Source organism: Phoca vitulina, unplaced genomic scaffold, assembly GCF_004348235.1.
Source record: "Phoca vitulina isolate PV1807 unplaced genomic scaffold, GSC_HSeal_1.0 scaffold92, whole genome shotgun sequence".
Taxonomy (NCBI): Eukaryota; Metazoa; Chordata; class Mammalia; order Carnivora; family Phocidae; genus Phoca; species Phoca vitulina.
Window position 1 is genome coordinate 821,351 of NW_022589795.1, and position 21,719 is coordinate 843,069.

Consider the following 21,719-nt stretch of genomic DNA (forward strand, 5'->3'; position numbering starts at 1 on the left):
AAACAAAAAAAATAAGGGGCGCCTGGGTGGCTCAGTTGTTGGGTGTCTGCCTTCGGCTTGGGTCATGGTCCCAGCGTCCTGGGATCGAGCCCCGCATCGGGCTCCCTGCTCCACGGGAAGCCTGCTTCTCCCTCTCCCACTCCCCCGGCTTGTGTTCCCTCTCTCGCTGTGTCTCACTCTGTCAGATAAATAAATAAAATCTTTAAAAAAATAAATAAAGAAATAAAATAAAATATGAACCTAAATAGGTTTTGGTTAAAATAATGGAAGACTAAAATCCTCTCTTTAAGAGAGAGCCATCCCATCAGCTGGTTCCTTTGTTACTCACTGGCTGATACTCCACTTGTGAAGCCCAGCTGCAGCTTTCGTGAAAATAATGTCAATGTGTGGGGTGTAATACTCACTGTGTTTCAGTAAAACAAGTCCTGTAGAAAAGATGGTCCAACAATGGGTAGCAGGCATATTAAGCTAATTCTGAGGGGCGCCTGGGTGGCTCAGTCGTTAAGCGTCTGCCTTCAGCTCAGGTCATGATCCCAGGGTCCTGGGATGGAGCCCCGCATCGGGCTCCCTGCTTGGCAGGAAGCCTGCTTCTCCCTCTCCCACTCCCCCTGCTTATGTTCCCTCTCTCGCTGGGTCTCTGTCTGTCAAATAGACAAATAAATAAAATCTTAAAAAAAAAGCTAATTCTGAGATGAAATGACATTTTCAAAAAAGATTTTATTTATTTATTTGAGAAAGAGAGACAGAGAGAGCATGAGTGGGTGGGGGGAGAGGGAGAGGGAGAAGCAGGCTCCCCACTGAGCAGGGAGCCCAACATGGGGCTCGATCCCAGGACCCCAAGATGCTTAACCGACTGAGCCACCCAGGCGCCCCATGAAAGGACATTTAAATAAAAAGTTCACGTCTTAGAAAATCAAAATGTTTGGCCTCTCAGGAAAAAAGGTTGTCCAGGATAAGAGGTACTACTGATACCAAGACGTTTAACACTGAGATGAATTAAAATTGTGCACAAAGTAACTGTCCACGTTTACCACAGCATTAACACTGGGACTCTGCAATACAATACAAATACTTTTGCTAAAACAAACTACTTTTTCCAGAAACACGTTCTTCCTTGCTACATATTGACCAGGCTATCTACACAACTTAGCACTGTGAACTTGAATGCTTGTTCCTACACCACAGAACAGAGGCAGTGAAAGACTCCCGCCTCTTAACTAACAGCTTGCGCCTCAAGACATCAGCCAGGATAACGGTGGTGCGTATGTTCTTTCACAGGCTGCACTGTTACAGGAAGAAGCAAAGAGCAGCGATTTCCTTCCAAAAGGTCAGCTGCCTCAGACAGACCAAACAGAAAGCAGTTAATTCTTGCCAACTTCCCCTCCTGCTTCTGCAGCTAGTACGCAAGAGCATTTGGTTTCCAGTAAAGCTCCAGAGAAAAACAAAGCAAGTGTGAGACCCAGAACCGAGGCAATCTAAAGTGTCTCACTTGACAATAAGACAATAAGATCACATGGAGCTACATTTTTTAAATGGCAATGGAACTTTTAAGAGCTACCAGATTTAATGAGGCTTAAATATGAGGAAAAGAACAGAATTGGAACCATCCCAGATTTTATACTAGTGCTCCAGAGTTCACCTAAAAATAAAATGGTATTTTGGCTATAATAAATGTGACAACATATGAGGTCCCCAGTTGATTGATATAAAAATAAACCTTTAGCCTTCCTCTTCTCAAACTAAAGTCCTATTAGTCGTCAAACATGCTAAGACACCGGCCAGATTCAATGCTGACAATCAGTAGCATAAACAAGCGTGCACACAATGATTATATAGTTTCTTAGATCAGACATGGAAAAAAGACTATATGACTAATAACAAAAAGAAGAGAATAGAAAATAAGATTTAAAATCTTCTTTAGGTAGTGACCCTGAATAGTTATGGAATAATACTGAAGATCTCTCACCCCCCAAAGAAACAACACAGCATTCTCACATAGACTTCTTTAAATTAAGCAAGCATCCATACATTCAATCTTTCTAGAGGCAACAAAATTAGTCCTTTTGAGTATAAAAGTAAAGGAGAAGGAAGGAAAAATGAAGACTTTTTTAAAAAAGATTTTACTTATTTGACAGAGAGACACAGCAAGAGCAGGAGCACAAGCAGGAGGAGTGGGAGAGGGAGAAGCAGGCTTCCCGCCAAGCAGGGAGCCCCAGGCAGGGCTCAATCCCAGGACCCTGGGACCATGACCTGAGCCGAAGGCAGACGCCCAACGACTAAGCCACCCAGGCGCCCCAAAATGAAGACTTTTTAAGTTTTCTCAACCAGATGGATTTCTGGCGTAGCTACCTACATACAACTTAAAAGAAAATGTGATGGGTCCTTCGCAAGGGCTCCTACAGCATGTCATAGGGCTCTGTGTGGTTTCTACCTCTTTAGTTTCAGGTTGTGGTGGCAATGGAGACAGGAGGCTTTTTCTGAGACAAGCTCTTGTTCTAAAGATTCTAGGCTTTGATGATGGAGAGTATGTAACCCACTCTTGAGAATACCTTGCTTGAAATGAAGACAGTCTGAGGTTTAAGGAAAAACTTATTAGTTTATTACATATGCTAAATTAACTGCTGCTACCCAACTAGAAACTGTTTCATGTTGGAAACAAAATAAACTATTAAATTTCCAAGCCTTTCCTATACTTAATCATCAAACCTTAAATAATAAGAAAGGAATTTGCTTGGGAAAGGAGAAAAAGAGGGTACAAACCATAGTAGGAGTAATAAGAGTAATGCTAGTAATGGTAAACGTTTAAGGAGCTCTTACTACATTATGCACTGTTGTATGCACGTTATATGCTTCCTCAGTTAATCCTCATGACAAATCTATGAGGCAGCACAATTATTATCCCCCTTCTAATAGATGACGAAACAGGTTTAATAGGGAATTTGCCTGAAGTCCTGCAGCAAGTAAGTGAAGGAGCTGGGATGAGCACACAGGCTATCCACCTCCAGGGCTCATGCTCTCAAAGACACCTCACCTAATTCCTGACATGGTATCTGTAACTCAAGACTGCTTTATGATAAAAACTACAAAGTGAATTAACACAAAGTACAACTCACAAATAGATATGAAAAATTATTTGACAATCCAAAAATATTTTAAATGGGACTCCCCTCTCCTAAAGGTCAGAGATCATCCAGATGACCAACCTTCAAACACAATCAAAGGAAGCCAGCCATATAAGGTGTTTGGTGGCTCACCTTCACTCCTCTAAATCAATCAGAAATCAGCTAAACGCTTTAGATTGTAAAAGGGAGTGGGAGGAGAATAACGAGAGGTGGGTAACTTTCCAATGAGGCCAAAACCTAGATCCTGACCACCTGTGGTCAGAATTAGCACTGTGACATTTCCTATAAGCAGCAGAGTGGTTCCATTTGTTATATTTGTTCCTGAATTCCTTATTGGGTTTCCCTTAGATACACTACTGTCCATCACCAATATTCACCAGAGATCATTCTAAACTCAGGTTTTTCTGCTGGCAGAAAACATTTCTCATTAAAGGGACAATATCATTAATACAAATGAGACAACTAGTGAAATGTTCTGGGGGTAAGATAGGTTCTTAAAAGTCAGTTATCTCGGTGGCGCCTGGGTGGCTCAGTCGTTAAGCGTCTGCCTTCGGCTCAGGTCATGATCCCGGAGTCCTGGGATCGAGCCCCGCATCGGGCTCCCTGCTCTGCGGGAAGCCTGCTTCTCCCTCTCCCACTCCCCCTGCTTGTGTTCTCTCTCTCGCTGTGTATCTCTCTCTGTCAAATAAATAAACAAAATCTTTAAAAAAAAAAAAAAGTCAGTTATCTCAATATAACTGTTCACCTTACATCAATAACTAAACATCAACTTGCCTAACACTGATGCGCATATTTAGTTACAGACAAGGTGTGAATGATAAATTCCTGCGATAATTGATACACCCTAATATGACAAATATAAAAATAATTATGTTACTGTGCACAATGCAGAATAAATATTAGTCAAATATTAGGAGATCATGTGGGTTCACTAAGCCATGCCACTAAGTAGTAGTTACTCTATATGTGGAAGACAACTTCTGAATTTAATAGTGTTGTGCAACATGTAAAGGGAAAATTTGGGACAAGGACACTGGGCCATTCCATACTCTCATGAAAGGTGACTCATACAATCTTTAATATCTCTAGCTAAAAAAAGAATCAACACAATACTTGTATCCCATGCCTTTTATCATTCTGATCATCCCATTTGTTTTAAGATTTATTTATTTATTTTAGAGAGAGAGAGAAAGAGGGGAATGGGGAAGAGAGGAGGAGGGAGAGAAAATCTCAAGCAAACTGCGCTGAGCACATAGTCAAATGCAGGGCTCGATCTCACAACCCAAACTGAAATCAAGAGTTGGACACTCAACAGACTGCACCACCCAGGAGACCCCTAAACATCCCATTTTTAGAAGATGGAATGCTTTACCTCTCTGGAATTAGAATTTATACTACACTCTGGGCATAAGAACCAAAGCAATTTTGAGTTATCTGTTGCTCAACTACTAGACTAGAAGTTATCCCAGGGCAGGAACCATTTCTCATTCATTTTGATTTCCTCAACACAGTACTTGATATATGGTACATAATCAATAATTGGGTGTTAAATTAAATATAATTTTGGTAGACCTCCATGTTACAAAAAGAACCTAAACTGGGGAAAATTAATGGTAGGTCAGTTATTCTCTTCAAGATGTTATTTTTGACACTGTGGAAGTCATTAACTTGAATCCTTATTACAGGAATAATGGGACTGAATCACACTTTATACAAACTGTGACGGAGGTTTTGACTCATCATTGGTGCTAATCAAGACAAATATAATCGCCATGTTCCATTCCATAAACATCATGACAAGTTTGTAAAATAGAGCTAACACCTCATCGCAGCAATTTCAAAGAGGAGAATTACATGAAATACGATGGTGCTAATACAAGCTGAAATTCCAAAGAAAGCTTCTCCTTTATGCAAACTAAACTGTTTCTTTCCTTTAATTATGTCTCAAAAAAGAAGCTGAGTATAAACGGAAAGCACAACATTTATCAACAATTCACTCCTTCAGTTACCATGCATACTACCAAATACAATCCAGAAAGATTTATGATTGTGCCAAAACAAGATGATGAGGTTCTACATCCAGAATGTAGATTAACGTTAGAAGGATGACTCAGGACTAATGCCATCGGTCTGATAGACACTGAACCTATTTTTTAATCTCCTGAGAGTTCTTCAACCATGGGACTGAATGCCAACTCAGGGAGATATTTCAGTAAATACAGCCACCTTTGACTACAGACTATTTTTTATTTGAGATGTCATTCCATGAAGCAAAGTAAATTTAGTAAGTGAAAATATAGTCTTGAATTCTTATGGATGTCCCCTACCCCTGCCAAAAATGACAAGCTGCTTGCTCAAAAGCTGTCACTAATTAGCAGCTGCTGCTGTAAAGAAAACCAAAGTAAGTGCCAATAAAAGCATATTGAACTGCAAGAGGGCCCTATGACAAGGAATGGAAGATGTAAGAAGCTATTTGTGACCAGTAAACTTTATAAATACTGCCAATCTAAATTTGGAAGAAGTGGGGGCAGGGCAATAATTGCAATATATATCCATTCATATTTAAACAAGGACTGGAATATTCTCCTAACATTCTGAAAGTCATATAAATCCCAGAATACTGAGGTTACTGAATTCCATGACAACTACTTCCACCTTTCTAACAGAAATCAATCTTGGTTTTGTAATTTCTCATTGTCAATACTTCTGTCTCTGGCACAGTAACACAAACAGCATTTGTAGACATCAAAAAAATTGAATTTAAAAAACACCTTTCAGGGGCACCTGGCTGGGTCAGTCAGTACAGCACACAACTCTTGGTCTCAGGGCTATGAGTTCAAGACCCACATTGGGTGTAGAGATTTCTTAAAAACAAAATCTTAGGGGCGCCTGGGTGGCTCAGTCGTTGGGCGTCTGCCTTCAGCTTGGGTCGTGGTCCCAGGGTCCTGGGATCGAGCCCCATGTCGGGCTCCCTGCTCTGCGGGAAGCCTGCTTCTCCCTCTCCCACTCCCCCTGCTTGTGTTCCCTCTCTCGCTATGTCTCTGTCAAATAAATAAAATCTTAAAAAAAAAAAATCTTTAAAAAGTAAATAATAAAAAATGCCTTTCATATTCTAATGGCTTCGGCCCAAACTCCTATAGTTCTGAACCTAACTGGTGACCCTCCATTTTACAGGGTGAGAAAATGGAGTCAAGGATAGCAGAAATCATCTGCCCAGTGTCACTGAGCAAGGGATACAACGCTAGAAAACCTTTACTGGCCCTATGTTTAATGTTCTGATTAAGAGGCTCTAAAATAGTCCAAAGATTAAGATCCTGCTTGAAATCTAAATTGCATTGGTTGCTTTTCAAATCATTCTCCAAGGCTCTCCGTCTTACCCATCAGCTCTCACAGTATATATCTTTTTTCTCTCAACACGTTAGTTTCTGTCCTTTAAAAAAATTAGGGATATTTCCTCCTTCGGTTTAGTTCTCTCACTCTCTTTCTCCCTATCCTTCCAGGTAGCCTGATAGAGAGCCGTGACTATTTTATTTATACTTGGGCCATAGGGTCTGCTTGTCTCTGTAGCAACTACTCGGAAAAATGAGAATGAAAAAGAAGGAAGGAAGGAAGAAAAGGGAGGGGAGGGGAGGGGAGGGGAGGAAGGAAGGAAGGAAGGAAGGAAGGAAGGGAGGGAGGGAGGGAGGGAGGGAGGGAAAGGAAAGGAGGGATGAAGGGATAGACTGGAAAAAGAAGGAAAGGAAAGGAAAGGGAGGGAAGGACAAGGAAGATATAATGAGAAAAGAAAATAGAAAAGAAACAAGTTATGAGCATAATTTCTTAATGAAGCTACAATCAAAACCTCCTCTCTTGCAGTTGTTGTCCCTTATGTAGAGTTTGCCTTAGTGTCTGTATAAACAATTACAACAATGTACCAGTAATTTTCCAGTTCATCATCAGGCTAAAAGAAGGAGAACAATTTGCTTTATGAAACATGGAGAAAGACTAATCTCTCCTATTACTGTCAGTGCAGGTTTATCAGCAAGACCTGGAGGAGATAAGCCTACAGACATAAAGATTAGGAATCACATTTTCAAAGCCTTAATAACCCCCTAGTGGTATGCAACAAGCTGCTGAATTAACTTGTCTTTGGATACTTATTTTGTATGCATCACTGGCTAGGTCTAGGTACAGAGCAAAAACTAAAAAATCTGGGGAAAGAAAAGAAAAAAGAACCAGACACAAAGGGACAAATGTTGTAGGATTCCACTTAACCTGAGGCACCTAGAGTAGTCAAACTTCGAGAAAGTAGAATGGTGGTTGCCAGAGGCTGGAGGAGAGGGGAGTGGGGAGCTACTGTTTGATGCATACAGTTTCACTGTGGGATGATGAAACAGTTCTGGAGATGAATGGTGACAGTTGACTGAAAATGTCAATGTACTTAATGGAACGGCACTGGTTAAACTGGTACATTTATCATATACACACACATTTTTTAATGGGGGATAAAAAGCCAGTTCTCACCTAGTGAACTCACATTTCTTCCAGGTCTAACTCTAAAATGCAAAAGAAACAAAGGGAATTGGCTTTGCCCTCTTGTTTTTCCCACAGTAAAAGGCAATGCTTTCTGCCCTTTGGAAGGCTGACGCAGTCTCTGGATATACCGTCTGTATCGAGATTCCATTATAAATGGAATTAAGGTATCTTCAACACCAGCCAGTGCTTATTACCAAAGATGAGTAACTGCCTACCATAAACAAAAGTGGATCAACCCTCTCACAGAAGCAGTTAAGTATTTACTGGATAAATACTTACTGCGCATCTGTTAGATGCCAGGTTCTGTTCTAGGTACTGAGGATACAGCAGTGAACAAAACAGAGAAACAGGGGCGCCTGGGTGGCTCAGTCGTTAAGCGTCTGCCTTCGGCTCAGGTCATGATCCCAGAGTCCTGGGATCGAGCCCCGCATCGGGCTCCCTGCTCTGCGGGAAGCCTGCTTCTCCCTCTCCCACTCCCTCTGCTGGTGTTCCCTCTCTCGCTGTGTCTCTCTGTCAAATAAATAAATAAAATCTTTATAAAAAAAAAAAAAAAAAAAAAAAAACAGAGAAACATTTTACAGAATTAGATCCTAGTATTAAACACTTTAAAGTTCAAATAAATACAGACTATGCTATACTTTCTCATTTTTGCCTTTAATTTTCTTCTTCGGGGCGCCTGGATGGCTCAGTCATTAACCGTCTGCCTTCAGCTCAGGTCATGATCCCGGGGTCCTGGGATCGAGCCCCACATCAGGCTCCCTGCTCTGCAGGAAGCCTGCTTCTCCCTCTCCCACTCCCCCTGCTTGTGTTCCCTCTCTCGCTGTGTCTCTGTCAAATAAATAAATAAAATCTTAAAAAAAATTTTTTTTCTTCCTTTTTTTTCTGTTGGGGGAAAAGGGTACCACCTATTAGAGAATCTTACTAGTAAAGAGCAAAGTCTGTGTATTCAAACCAATATTTGGAAAAAAAGTTTTAAAAGCACCTCAACAAAATCAAACAGAGAGGGTGAAGACTGGCTTTTGAGAAAGGCATGGCAATGTGAAAGCAATTTCTGATAAAAACAGGACATCTGTTCATCCTCGTTGAAAGCTGGTCATCTCTAAGGAGCTATATAGTACGTGCAAAACAAATCAGGTCTAATCAAGGATTCCACAGTTAAGATCATTTCAGTGTGGTATTAGTCTAGCTTTTTTCCAAGATACACAGTTTTATATGGAAGATAGCTTTCCTGCTTGATACACTCAAATCAAGTCATTTATCTTTCAAAGATGATTTGCAGATTCAATCTCTACAAGGTACTAAAAATACAGGGCAGAGAGTTAAAAATTCAATGGTACTCAAGTTTCTACCTATCAATGCATAGCAGCAGCACAAGGTGGTAGGTGGCTAGCAAACACTTCGTTTCTTCTTTTCCTATGGCATAAAATATAGGTCAAATTCTACTAAAATAACAAGTACCATCAGAGTGAAAACCTAGGTATAACAAAAATATTTTGAAATACTTGAAAATGCCCCACCTGTTTCTCAATTCAACACAACCATCTTTTGTTCAATATAATGATGAATATAATGAATTTTAAAACAAAAGAATCAGATTCCCTGGAGCATAACAACTGCTTGTATGCTCTTAAATTTTCATTTCTAAGGAAATATTTTTAATATTCTTTTTTTTAAAGATTTTATTTATTTATTTGGCAGAGAGAGACACAGCGAGAGAGGGAACACAAGCAGGGGGAGTGGGAGAGGGAGAAGCAGTCTCCCCACTGACCAGGGGCTCAATCCCAGGATCCTGGGATCATGACCTGAGCTGAAGGCAGACGCTTAACGACTGAGCCACCCAGGCACCTATTGTTAATATTCTTAAAAAAAGGAATTTTTTTTTTTAAAGATTTTATTTGGGACGCCTGGGTGGCTCAGTCCATTAAGCATCTGCCTTCGGCTCAGGTCATGATCCCAGGGTCCTGCAATCGAGCCCCACACCGGGCTCCCTGCTCAGTGGGGAGCCTACTTCTCCCTCTCCCTCTGCCTGCCTCTCTGCCTACTTGTGCTCGCTCTCTGTCAAATAAATAAATAAAATCTTAAAAAAAAAAAAAAGCAACATAGAAGTTCTATCCATTTCTTCAAGGGTTCCTTCTAGAATCAGAGATCTAAAAAGACCATTAAGATAAATTAAGTAGAGGGGTGCCTGGGTGGCTCAGTCAGTTAAGCAACTGACTCTTGATATCAGCTCAGGTCTTGATCTCAGGGTCACAAGTTCAAGCTCCATGTTAGGCTCCATGCCCACTGTGGAGCCTACTTAAAAAATAAATGATAGATAGATAGATGATAGATAGATAGATAGATAGATAGATAGATAGATAGATAGATAGGGTAGAAAGGCCTGAAGAATGGCAGGAACTGGGGCTTAGGCATTACCTAGGTTCCAAAATCTATCAATTTGGTCTTCTGAAGCTCTATTTGTTCAGTCTTTCACACCTAGTTGGTGTTATCCTCACCTCATCTACAGAGAACTAAAAATTACCCCCCTCCTTAGGGGAGTATCTTCAAAGACTAAACTAATATTAGGGGGTCAAATCTCTTTTGAAAGGACAAAATTTCATCTGTAACCAGAAGATCTCAAATTCCAAGCATCAACTTTATGTATACCATAAAAATGAATAGTAGCTAAGATCAAAAGATCTTCTTTTCTAGGCAAATTCAGTTTTACACACACACACACACACACACACACACAAAACACACACAGAAGGAAAACAAAATAACAAAAAAAATCTACCTAAAAGTGATTTGATAGTTGAGTTATACCTAAAACAGAATGGGCTGTTTTATGTTTTAGTTTTCAGAGTTGTAAGTAAGGTCATATAGGTGACAAGAGACAATTTAGGCTGATGCATCAAAGTTCAATACTCAAGCCCCTGACCTTTCTGTAATAAAAACAACAAGCAACTTCAAACATCTTCCCCATATCCTCTTCCTGGTCACTTTAAAAATGGAGTCATATTCCAAAATGCACTCGCACATGTGTTGTTTGGAACATGGAATATTTTCCCATAGGAACAAAGTTATAAAGAGATGAAAAATACCTAGGTAAACCCCAAAACCTCAGCTGATCTACATTCTTGCAAAACCTAGTTACCTTTTATAATTTTGTTTCTGAAGGAAAAGATGTTAGAATTTCTAGTCAGGGATACCATTAGTAACCAAATAATCCCTCTAGCCCTCTCTGTTCTCCATCCCAGCTGCCACACAGCACAGACTGGTCTTCTATTCCTAAGAAAAGAGAAGGGCTTCCAGGAGGTAGATAATGCTTCAACCATACCTCAGCGCAGCAGTTTTGTTTTGTTTAAGATTTATTTGCTTGAGAGAGAGAGAGAGAGTGCACGCAACCAGGAGGAAAGGGCAGAAGGAGACCGAGAATCCCAAGCAGACTCCCTGCTGAGTGCGGAGCCTGACGTGGAGCTTGATCCCACGACCCTGAGATCATGACCTGAGCCGAAACCAAGAGTTGGACACTTAACCGACTGCGCCACCCAGGCATCCCAGTGCAACAGTTTTTTTTTTAAAAAGGAAGTGCATCTGTGTATGTGTATTTTGGGGTGGGGGTCTGGTGGGAAATTTTAGGGGTATCATCTTCTTTAGGTAAGAGTAGCTTTGGCTCCCTTATAGAGCAATGGCTTCAATTCCCAGAGGGCAAGAGACCTTATTTGTATTTGAGTTATTTGCAGGCTAGATATTAAAAGTCGGAGACCAGCCTATATTTTATTTCTTTAGAACTAGGCCTGTAACTGTACTGTTCAATATGACAGCCACTAGCCACATGTGCAATTGGTACTTGAAATGTGGCTAGTATGACTGAGGACCTGAATTTGTTATTTTATTTTAATAAACTTAAATGTAAACTTAAAAAATTGATGCTCGATTTAGTTATTGGAAAACTTTCAAGTATGTTTGGGACAACTTGGGTATGTGACTCCATTAACTGAAAGTCTTATGAAATCTGAACACAGTTTGTGTATATATTTTTTACCCAGTTCATACATTTCTGATGAAAATTTTGCATCCAAATTGAGATATGGTATAAGTATAAAATACACACCAGATTTCAAAGACTTGGCACAGAAAAAGGAATGTAAATACCTCATTAGTTTTTATATTGATTACATGTTGAAATGACAATATTTTGAATATACTGGGTTAAAGAAAATATATTTTAAAATTGATTTCACTTGTTTCTCTTTGCTTTTTTAAAGGTAGCTACTAGTTATACATGTTGCAAATATCTTCTCAGTAGCTTGCTTTTTTCTTTGGTGGTGTTTTTTTTTTTTTTTAAAGATTTTATTTGTTTATTTGACAGAGAAACACAGCGAGAGAGGGAACATAAGCAGGGGCAGAGGGAGAGGGAGAAGCAGGCTTCCCGCAGAGCAGGGAGCCTGATGCGGGGCTCGATCCCAGGACACTGAGCCGAAGGCAGACGCTTAACGACTGAGCCACCCAGACGCCCCTCATTGGTGGTTCTGATGAACAGAAGTTCTTCCTCTCAATGAAGATTGGTGATTTAAAAAAAATAAAGCTAGCTACTAGAAAATTGCATTTATATTTTTATGTGGACAGTGCTTATCCGTAACATAAATATTTTACATATCCCTTTGTAACTCCTGTGTACAGTTTTCTAGTTCATATATGTCTTATCTGTAACATGAATAATTTTCCTTCTGTTTTGTTTAGAAGAACATTCTGAAAGCAATCCTAAGCTTTTAAATTAAAGAAATAAAGTTTTACTATACTTACTGAAATGTGAGAATGAAATTACACCATTGGAGTTGAAAGTGGACAGATTATTGTTTTTAAAAATTACCAATCTGTTACTACTTCTATAGGAACACATGTTTAAGACTACATCTAGTGTATCTTTAATGGAACTACTGGTGATTATCTACCATCTGCTCAAAGAATGTGAAATTCATTTTGAGTCAGATTAAAAATCTATCCTAATGCATATTTCAGAGGCAGTCCATGAAAATTCTCACCTTTATTATTCTCTGAAAAAATTGTAATGATCCAAATAAAATGTCCAATAATTAAAACAATGGGGAATATTCAGAGACACACTGATCTCTGCAACAGAACAGAGAAGCAGTGGATCTGAGCAGATATGAGGACTTAGAATATATGCTAAACATGTACTGTATCAGTAGAGAAAGAGGGAGCTGGTGGAAAATAGTTGATTTTTTTTTTCTTTTGATAACTGGCTCACCATTTGGAATTGATTTAGGTTAAAACTGTTAATACATGTGAAACATTTAGCTCAATGCTTGGCACATAGTGAGTGATCAATAACTAGTATTATTTTTAGAAAAACAAAGCTACATTCCCACCTCACTTCTTACATAGAAACAGATTCCAGATGGATGGAGAAACTTAATGCAAAAAAATAACCACAAAATATTCTAAAAGAAAATACAAATGAAAATTTTATAATCTTTGTGTAGAAATGGTTTTTCTAAGCATGTCTTAATAGCCAGACCAGAGAAGAAAAAACTATTAGACAACATAAAAATGTAACATTTGGTACTGCAAAAAAATAATACACAAAGTTGAAAGGCAAGAAAAGAGAAAAAACCAGGAGGGAATTTTTTTTTTTTTTGAAGATTTTATTTATTTGACAGAGAGAGACATAGCAAGAGAGGGAACACAAGCAGGGGGAGTGGGATAGGGAGAAGCAGGCTTCCCGCGGAGCAGGGAACCCGATGCGGGGCTCGATCCCAGGACGCTGGGATCATGACCTGAGCCGAAGGCAGACTCTTAAGGACTAAGCCACCCAGGCGCCCCAACCGGGAGGGAATTACTTGTAATACGTAAGACAGAAAGATCTTTGGGAAAACTCAAACAGCTATATAGAAAAAAGGCTAATTATATAAAAGGGCAAAGGACAAGAAGAAACAAAATGGCCAATAAACATGTGAAACACTAACCTTGTTAGAAATCAAAGAAATATAAATATGAGAGACTAGCAAAGATATAAAGGTTATCAATACTCAGTTACAGAAGATGTGGGGAAATGCCATCCCTATCATACACTAGTTCTTGGTAGGCATGTTGACTGGGGTGATCTTTTTGGAGGGTGCACTATCTATGTAAACTGCTCAGCAACTCTACTTCTAGAACTTACATTAAGAGGATGGTCCAGTAAATGCAAAAAAACCCACTCAACCTAAGAATCTGCACCAGTGTTGTTTATAAAAGAGAAAAACTGGAAACAACTTAAATATCCACTAATAGATATTAGTGGATTAACTAAATTATGCTAGGGCTATGCAATGAAATACAGACCTTAAAATGTTGAGATAGACTGATAGTGAGTTCCTGGGTGGGGGGAATAAGTCCTTCCTGAGCCCTCAGGTAACAAGATCAGACTAAAGGTTTTTAAATAAGTCCACATTTTGTAAATCTGGATTATTTATCTCTTCTCCATATCCCCCCACTTCCACTACTGCATTAATGGAGGGCTGGTTGTTTATTTTAGGGGTTTGTAACCTTGAGTCCATGGACCTCTTGAAATGTATGCAAAATTTTATGTGTATGTGTATTTTATTGGGAAGAGAGTCAATGGTTTCATTAGAGTCTCAAGAGGTCCCCTAATCCCCAAATGGTTAAGAACCACTGGCAAATATAGTTTAATGGGGCAAGTTGTTATCTAATTTGGCCTTAAGAAGTATATGTGATTGTACAGCCCATTCATTCACCAGTCAACAAATATTAACCAAGTCTTACCTTGATTGGTAGCCCAATTACTGGAAAATTTTGAAATAAATTTCTTTACTCACTTTGGAAGTATTTTTAAATACACATACATACACAACCCCAAAAGCCCTCTGGCAGCTAAGAAACAAAAAGCAGATTGAAGACGGGCATCTTGGTAGCTAAGCGTCTGCCTTCAGCTCAGGTCATGATCCCAGGGTCCTGGGATCGAGTCCCACACCGGGCTCCCTGCTCCGCGGGAAGCCTGCTTCTCCCTCTCCCACTCCCCCCGCTTGTGTTCCCTCTCTCGCTGTCTCTCTGTCAAATAAATAAATAAAATCTTAAAAAAAAAAAAAAGCAGACTGAAGAGTTTCAAACAAAATTATAATGTTAACTTTTGAAAGAAGTAATCTTTTTTATTGTCTTTTGAATGTTACATATATTTGAGCTCCTTTAAAGAGATCATCTTAAGATTTACAGACTTGGGAAAGACTTATCTTTGTAAGAATAACCAAGTTCTCCAAAATCAGATAAAGATTAGAACACAATCAAGTAACTAGTTCTAAATTAAGAAAGCAACAAATCATTTTATATCTTAATTTAAAAATATATCCTATAATTTACTGATGCCATGTTATAAAATATATGATGTTAAATTTGAGGCCCCAAATTTATATGATTTTTTTAAATATCTCGGTTTGATAAATATGATTCAGGTACATAAAAGATGAAAGGGAGGGGCGCCTGGGTGGCTCAGTAGGTTGAGCATCTGACTTCATTCAGCTCAGCTCACGATCTCAGGGTCCGGGGATGGAGACCCACGTTGGGCTCCCCACTCAGCAGGGGTCTGCTTGTCCCTCTGTCCCCCCTGCTCTGCTCGTACCTCTCTCTCTCAAACAAATAAATAAAATCTTTAAAAAAAAAAAGAAGAAAGGGGATTATTCTAACTGGTCATAACAATATCACAGTGATAAAACAGATTAGAGAGAAAATCAGCAATGATAAATACACTGAAGCTAAACGGAAACATAATTTTGGATTAAATGAGATTGATCACATTTTCAGGAGGCAGAGAAGGTAAGAAGTAATAAGCAAAAAAGAACAAGAAAATCAGCAGGATTTATTTATGAAGGCATATTGGGCAATATATGTTTATGGTTTTATCTTTAATACATGAAAATATTTATTCATTTTTATACATCTGAATTAACTACTTATGGATTTAGGTTTACAAAGCACTAAAAAGTACTATATGATTTCTCTTTATGTTTTAGTATTCTCAAAATTGACTTAAAATTCTGTTACAGCAAATTCCATTACAATAAATTACAAGGCATAATCCAGGTTAAGAAAGATTTTTACTGAGCTGAATTTTACATAAAATAAGTAGGCCTGAGGTGCCTGGCTGGCCCGGTCGGAAGAACATGCAACTCTTGAACTTGGGGTTGTGAGTTCAAGCCCCACATTGGGTGTAGAAATTACTTTTAAAAAAATCTTGAGGCGCCTGGGTGGCTCAGTTGGTTAAGTGTCTGATTTTGGCTCAGGTCATGATTTCCAGGTCCTGGGATCAAGCCCCAAGTGGGGCTCCCTGCTCAGTGGGGAATCTGCTTCTTCCTCTCCCTCTGCCTCTCCCCCTGCTTGTGCTCTGTCTCCCTCTCTCTCTCAAATGAATAAATAAAATCTTTAAAAAAAATAAAAATAAAATAAAGTAAGTAGGTCTTCTGCTGGGCTCAAATATATATATTTTTTAAGATTGTAATTTTATTTGCTGAAAAAGTGCTAAGACTTAAAACTTGTGCTCCAGAATTCCTAAAACATCAACTTGTAATTTATTTTCATTTTTCTTCTTTAAACTTCTTAAAATGTGAAAAGGCTTTTGAATACTAAATCTAGTTACAAAGAAACTATTTAATGTGAATTTAATTAAGGAAGAACACAAGTCTCTTGTATTAGCAATGACATACACCCAAGAGAAAGTATCTTTCACTAGAGATTTCCTTTACCAGATATTCCCAAATGAATACCATAATAAACATTTAAAGAAGTCATTAAGCATGACTAATGGAATTACAAGGGAAAAAAATCCATAAACCTAGCTATCTTTGTATCATCACGAAAGAGAAAGCAGTACAAAAGCAAATACACAAAATATAATGAAATAATATAATATTCACAGGGTTACCAGAAGTTAAAATAAACTAGACCTATTTTTTTTCAAAAGTTGAAAAAAAAACAAACACACATCTTCAATATGAAATGAATGGTAACTTAGCAGGGCACATACACAAATAAAGCAATATAATCTCTTTATTACATTTATAAAACAATATATAATTCACCATCAGCTTATATATAAAAAATGGACCACTCCACCAAGTATAGGAAATAACTCAGTCCACAAGTTCAAATTATGTTAACTCTGAAAACGTTAAATATAATTAGAATGGTTTTAATATAGTTCTTCAACAAAAAATGTCATAAACCATACCAAATTAATATACTATGCCAAATATTTAACACAAACATCACAAACTACTCATTTTCTGCTCCTAAAAACAAAATACTAACTGAAAATAAAAACAAGTTTCTCATTCTAAACCAACACACAAAAGTCATTTTAAAAATAACTTTCGCCCAGCTTTATTTTTCATTGAGATATACCTGACATAAAACATTGTGTAAATTTAAGGTATATAATGTAGTAATTTCATATATATCTCTCTCTTAAAATGTTTACTAAAATAAGATCGGGGGCGCCTGGGTGGCTCAGTCGTTAAGCGTCTGCCTTCAGCTCAGGTCATGATCCCAGGGTCCTGGGATCGAGCCCCACATCAGGCTCCCTGCTTCGGCAGGAAGCCTGCTTCTCCCACTCCCCCTGCTTGTGTTCCCTCTCTCGCTGTGCCTCTCTCTGTCAAATAAATAAATAAATAAAATAAGGTTGTTTAATGCATCCATCACCTCACATAGTTACAATTTGTGTGTGTGTGCCTCTGTGGGGAGAACTTTTAAGATCTACTCTCTTAGCAACTTTAAAATACACAATACAGTTAACTATAGTCACCATGCTATACATTACATACTCAGAACTTACTCATCTGAAAACTGGAAGTTTGTATCCTTTGGCCACCTTCACATAGTCCTCTACCCCCTGCCTTTGGCAACCACCAATCTGGTGTGGGTTTTTTTGTGTGTTTTGTTGTTTTTTTTTTAAACTTGGTTTTTTAAGATTCCACATATCAGTGAGATCATACAGCATTTGTCTTTCTCTGTCTGACTTATTTCACTTAGCATAATGCTCTCTAGATTCATCCATGTTGTCACAGATGGCAAGATTTCCTTCTTTTTTATGGCTAAATAATATTGTTATACATATATCTCATATTTTCTTTATTCATCCATTAAAAATAACTTTTTTCTTGATTACAAAGTATTCCATTTATTATTATCTGTTTATTATAGAAAAATGGGAAGACACTAGAAACCACACATGCACACACACACACCCAGAATCCTATAACCCAAAATATTTTTTCAATACCTATACTTTTTCCAAGCACGACTATATGTGATTGTTTTGCAATGTGCCTCTTCATTTAGTAATATATTGTAAACTTTACCTATATCATTAAATATTGTTTTTTAAACCATGATTGAAAGGGCTGAATAGTATTCCATTATATAAGATATTCTTCAATTTAGGGGTGCCTGGGTGGCTCAGTCGTTAAGCATCTGCCTTTGGCTCAGGTCATGGTCCCAGGGTCCTGAGATCGAGCCCCGCATCGGGCTCCCTGCTCGTCGGGAAGCCTGCTTCTCCCTCTCCCCTCCCCCCCCCCCGCTTGTGTTCCCTCTCTCGCTCTTTGTCAAATAAATAAATAAAATCTTAAAAAAAAAAAAAGATATTCTTCAATTTAATTAATCCTCTAATGCTGAACACTTAAGTTGTTTCCAATTTGTTGCTATTTTAAATAACACCATAAGGAACATCCTTATATACAGATACACAAATCTTTGAACATATTTCAGATTATGTCATCTAAATAGAATTGTTAGGTCAAAAGGTATGCACACTTTCAAGGCTTTCAATACATATATCAAACTGCCCTTCAAAAAAAGTGCCAATTTAGGGGCACCTCAGTGGTTTAGTTGGTTAAATGTCTGCCTTGGCTCAGGTCATGATCTCAGGGTCCTTGGATCGAGCCCCTCGTCAGGTTCCCTGCTCAGTGGGGAGTCTGCTTCTGCCTCTCCCCAGCTCATGCTTGGTCCCTCTCTCTCTCTGAGCTAAAATCTTTTTTTAAAGAAAAAGCACCAGGGGCGCCTGGGTGGCTCAGTCATTAAGCATCTGCCTTTGGCTCAGGTCATGATCCCAGGGTCCTGGGATCGAGCCCTGCATTGGGCTCCCTGCTCAGCGGAAAGCCTGCCTCTCCCTCTTCCACTCCCCCTGCTTGTGCTCCCTCTCTCGCTGTGTCTCTGTCAAATAAATAAATAAAATCTTTTTTAAAAAAAAAGCACCAATTTACATCTGACCAACTAATATGAAGGTGCCAGTTTCCCCACATTCCTAAGCCACATTGTTTTTATTTTTTCAATATTTTTAGTTTTGTAAATCTGTTAGTTGGAAAAATTATGTCATTGTTTTTGTTTGTATTTCTTGATTTCTAGTGTAGTTGAACATAATTTTGTATGATTACTGAGCATTTGTAACTCTTCTTTTGTTCATTTTCTCTTTGGAAGACCATCTTTTTCTTATTTTTGGTACATATTTTTTATATATTAATATTAACCCAAAACCTGGGGCACCTGGGTGGCTCAGTCGGTTGAGCATCCGACTCTTGGTTTCTGCTCAGTGGTGATCTCGGGGTCGTGGGATCAAGCTGAGTCTGGCTCTGCCTGTCCCTCTCCCTAAGCTCCTCACCTTGCTTGAGCTCACCCTCTCTCTCTCTCTCTCTCAAAATAAATAAATAAATAAGATTTTTATTAAAACAATAATAATAATATTAACCTATAACCTTTTATCATATATGTTTACAATGTTTTCTCTTATTTTGTCATTTATCTTCAGCTTCCGGCACTTTTTTGGCATAAGGAAGTTGTTAATATTTATGCACTTATATATTTTTTTCTTTTATGAGTTATTCCATAAGAGCCACTGGTTGGTTTTTCTTATGTTTGCCTTGTTCAAATTTAGCAACAAAACTGGAACGTAATGCAAAGTTCTTTCCAAACTAAATCTCTCACATTTGGGTAATAGAAATTCAAAACCATAAATCTTGACAATGTCACATTTCTAGGACATAATTTAAAATGTGTGCTTAAGGTAATAACTTACTTAAGGGCCCATTCCTTTGAAATTATGTGCTCTGCTCTGGTATTGCAAAATCAAGGAATCCTGCTTCATTACCAGCTCAGCATGTTAATTGTAGCCATACCATTCAGGAAGCCAAATATTTTCTATTTTGTTTTGACACCTTCAACAGTTAAGGAGGAAGATAAATCTATACACATTACAATGAATTCAGTATTTTTACTTGATATTTAAACTCATTACAAAATAAACTTATCTTTTTTCTTTTTTAAGATTTTATTTATTTGACACAGAGAGAGACACAGTGAGAGAGGAACACAAGCAGGGGGCGTGGGAGAGAGAGAAGCAAGCTTCCCACCGAGCAGGAAGCCCGATGTGGGACTCGATCCCAGGACCCTGGGATCATGACCTGAGCCCAAGGCAGACGCTTAACGACTGAGCCACCCAGGCGCCCCCCAAATAAACTTATCTTTAAAATCTGCTTAGGGGGCGCCTGGGTGGCTCAGTTGGTTAAGCGACTGCCTTCGGCTCAGGTCACGATCCTGGAGTCCTGGGATCGAGTCCCACATCGGGCTCCCAGCTCAGCGGGGAGCCTGCTTCTCCCTCTGACCCTCTCCCCTCTCATGCTGTTTCTCTCTCTCTCAAATAAATAAATAAAATCTTTAAAAAATAAAAAATAAAAAAATAAAATCTGCTTAGGATATGTTCAGGGTTTCCATATATCATTACATAATTGAAACAGTAACAACACAAAGAAAAGGAATATGTGCATTGTATCTCTATGTATTAGACTTTCCATACCTTTTGGAGTATGGCTCTATAACGTCCAGTTCTCACTATAATTCTCCCTCACTTTCTACCAGAAACAGATTACAAATTGTAAAAACATAAACCTACACGGTGGACTGTTTCATTTTGTAAAGAGCTGTATATTTCTGTAGATCTCCAGTTTGTTATTCTTTTCAAGCCTAAAAGATTACCAAAATATTTTAGAAACATGAAGCAAAATGAAAACATAGAATTAACATTATTTCTGAGAATGGTTTATCTAGTTAAACTACAAATGACTATCTTGTAGAATGCTGTATTATCAAGCTGATAAATTCCATTTTTTAGTACTTTAACAGATTAAGGGCTCAAAAGTTTCTATTTATAAATGCCACAATGGCATTTGTGAATATAGCTTATTGAAAACATTTTCTGCAGGTTGAATTAAGTCCCATTCTTTATGAAAACATAATGATCTGCCACAGGTTATAGGCTCTGAATTTTAGACAACACAAAATAATCTCTCACAAACTTTCTAATTTACTCTCACCTAAAGGCTGGAAAACCCCACTGAAGGCTTTTTAAAACTCATCAGACATAGAAGAAAAAAAAAACCAGCTTTAATTGTAGGATCTCACTGACACAAACATAAGGAAATTCTGAGTTATAGATACTTCACATTAAGCTTTTTCCACTGACATTGTAACTTCTGTCAACATTCAAAGAAAACTCAACCCTGGTCAAAGGTGACAGTTTGACAATCCTGGGAGACAACATCCTCTGTTTATTTGAACAAGTTTATACCCTCTGCTCAGGGAATTGAAGTTTCTCTCCTCCCTAACTTGATCTCTCAAATTCAGATCACTACACTTTAGGGTAATGAATTCTGTCTCCAAGATTTAACTTCACAATCTACCTCCAAGAAAAAATGCTAAGACCATCACATATAAAAAGGAATAAATTTCTGTAACTAGTTTCTAATGGCCTTTGAATAGCTCTAAACACACAATAATTTCTTCAGTTGCCTTAAAAATTAACCCCCAAATTAAAATTAAGTCCTTCTATCTCAGAAATCACAATTAGTAACTCTAAAAAGCTTCAATTAAACAAAAATAGGGCTGCAAATCCCTTCGAAATAAAGCTGTAAATAAAATGAGCTGGATACTTGCATTTTCAGTGAACAAACACGTGTTACGTGCTAAATTAGTGCAAATGACCCTTTTGTTTGTAAAGAGAGGCCAAGGAGACAGCTCACAGCTCTTCTCCTACGATGT

The 21,719-nt window shown here is 38.3% G+C and overlaps 1 protein-coding gene across 2 annotated transcripts in view; it reads right to left on the minus strand.

Annotated features, from left to right (window-relative positions):
- Positions 1 to 21,719, minus strand: part of STAT5B (signal transducer and activator of transcription 5B) — a 68,786-nt gene that overhangs the window by 39,928 nt on the left and 7,139 nt on the right. The window contains exon 1 of one of the 2 annotated variants that reach the window (XM_032396439.1): positions 7,917 to 7,955. The exons of the other annotated variant lie outside the window; for it this stretch is intronic. The gene's annotated coding sequence lies outside the window, so the exon portion shown is untranslated. Of the gene's footprint in view, positions 1 to 7,916; positions 7,956 to 21,719 lie in introns of those variants that run through there. 2 annotated transcript variants of the gene reach the window in all.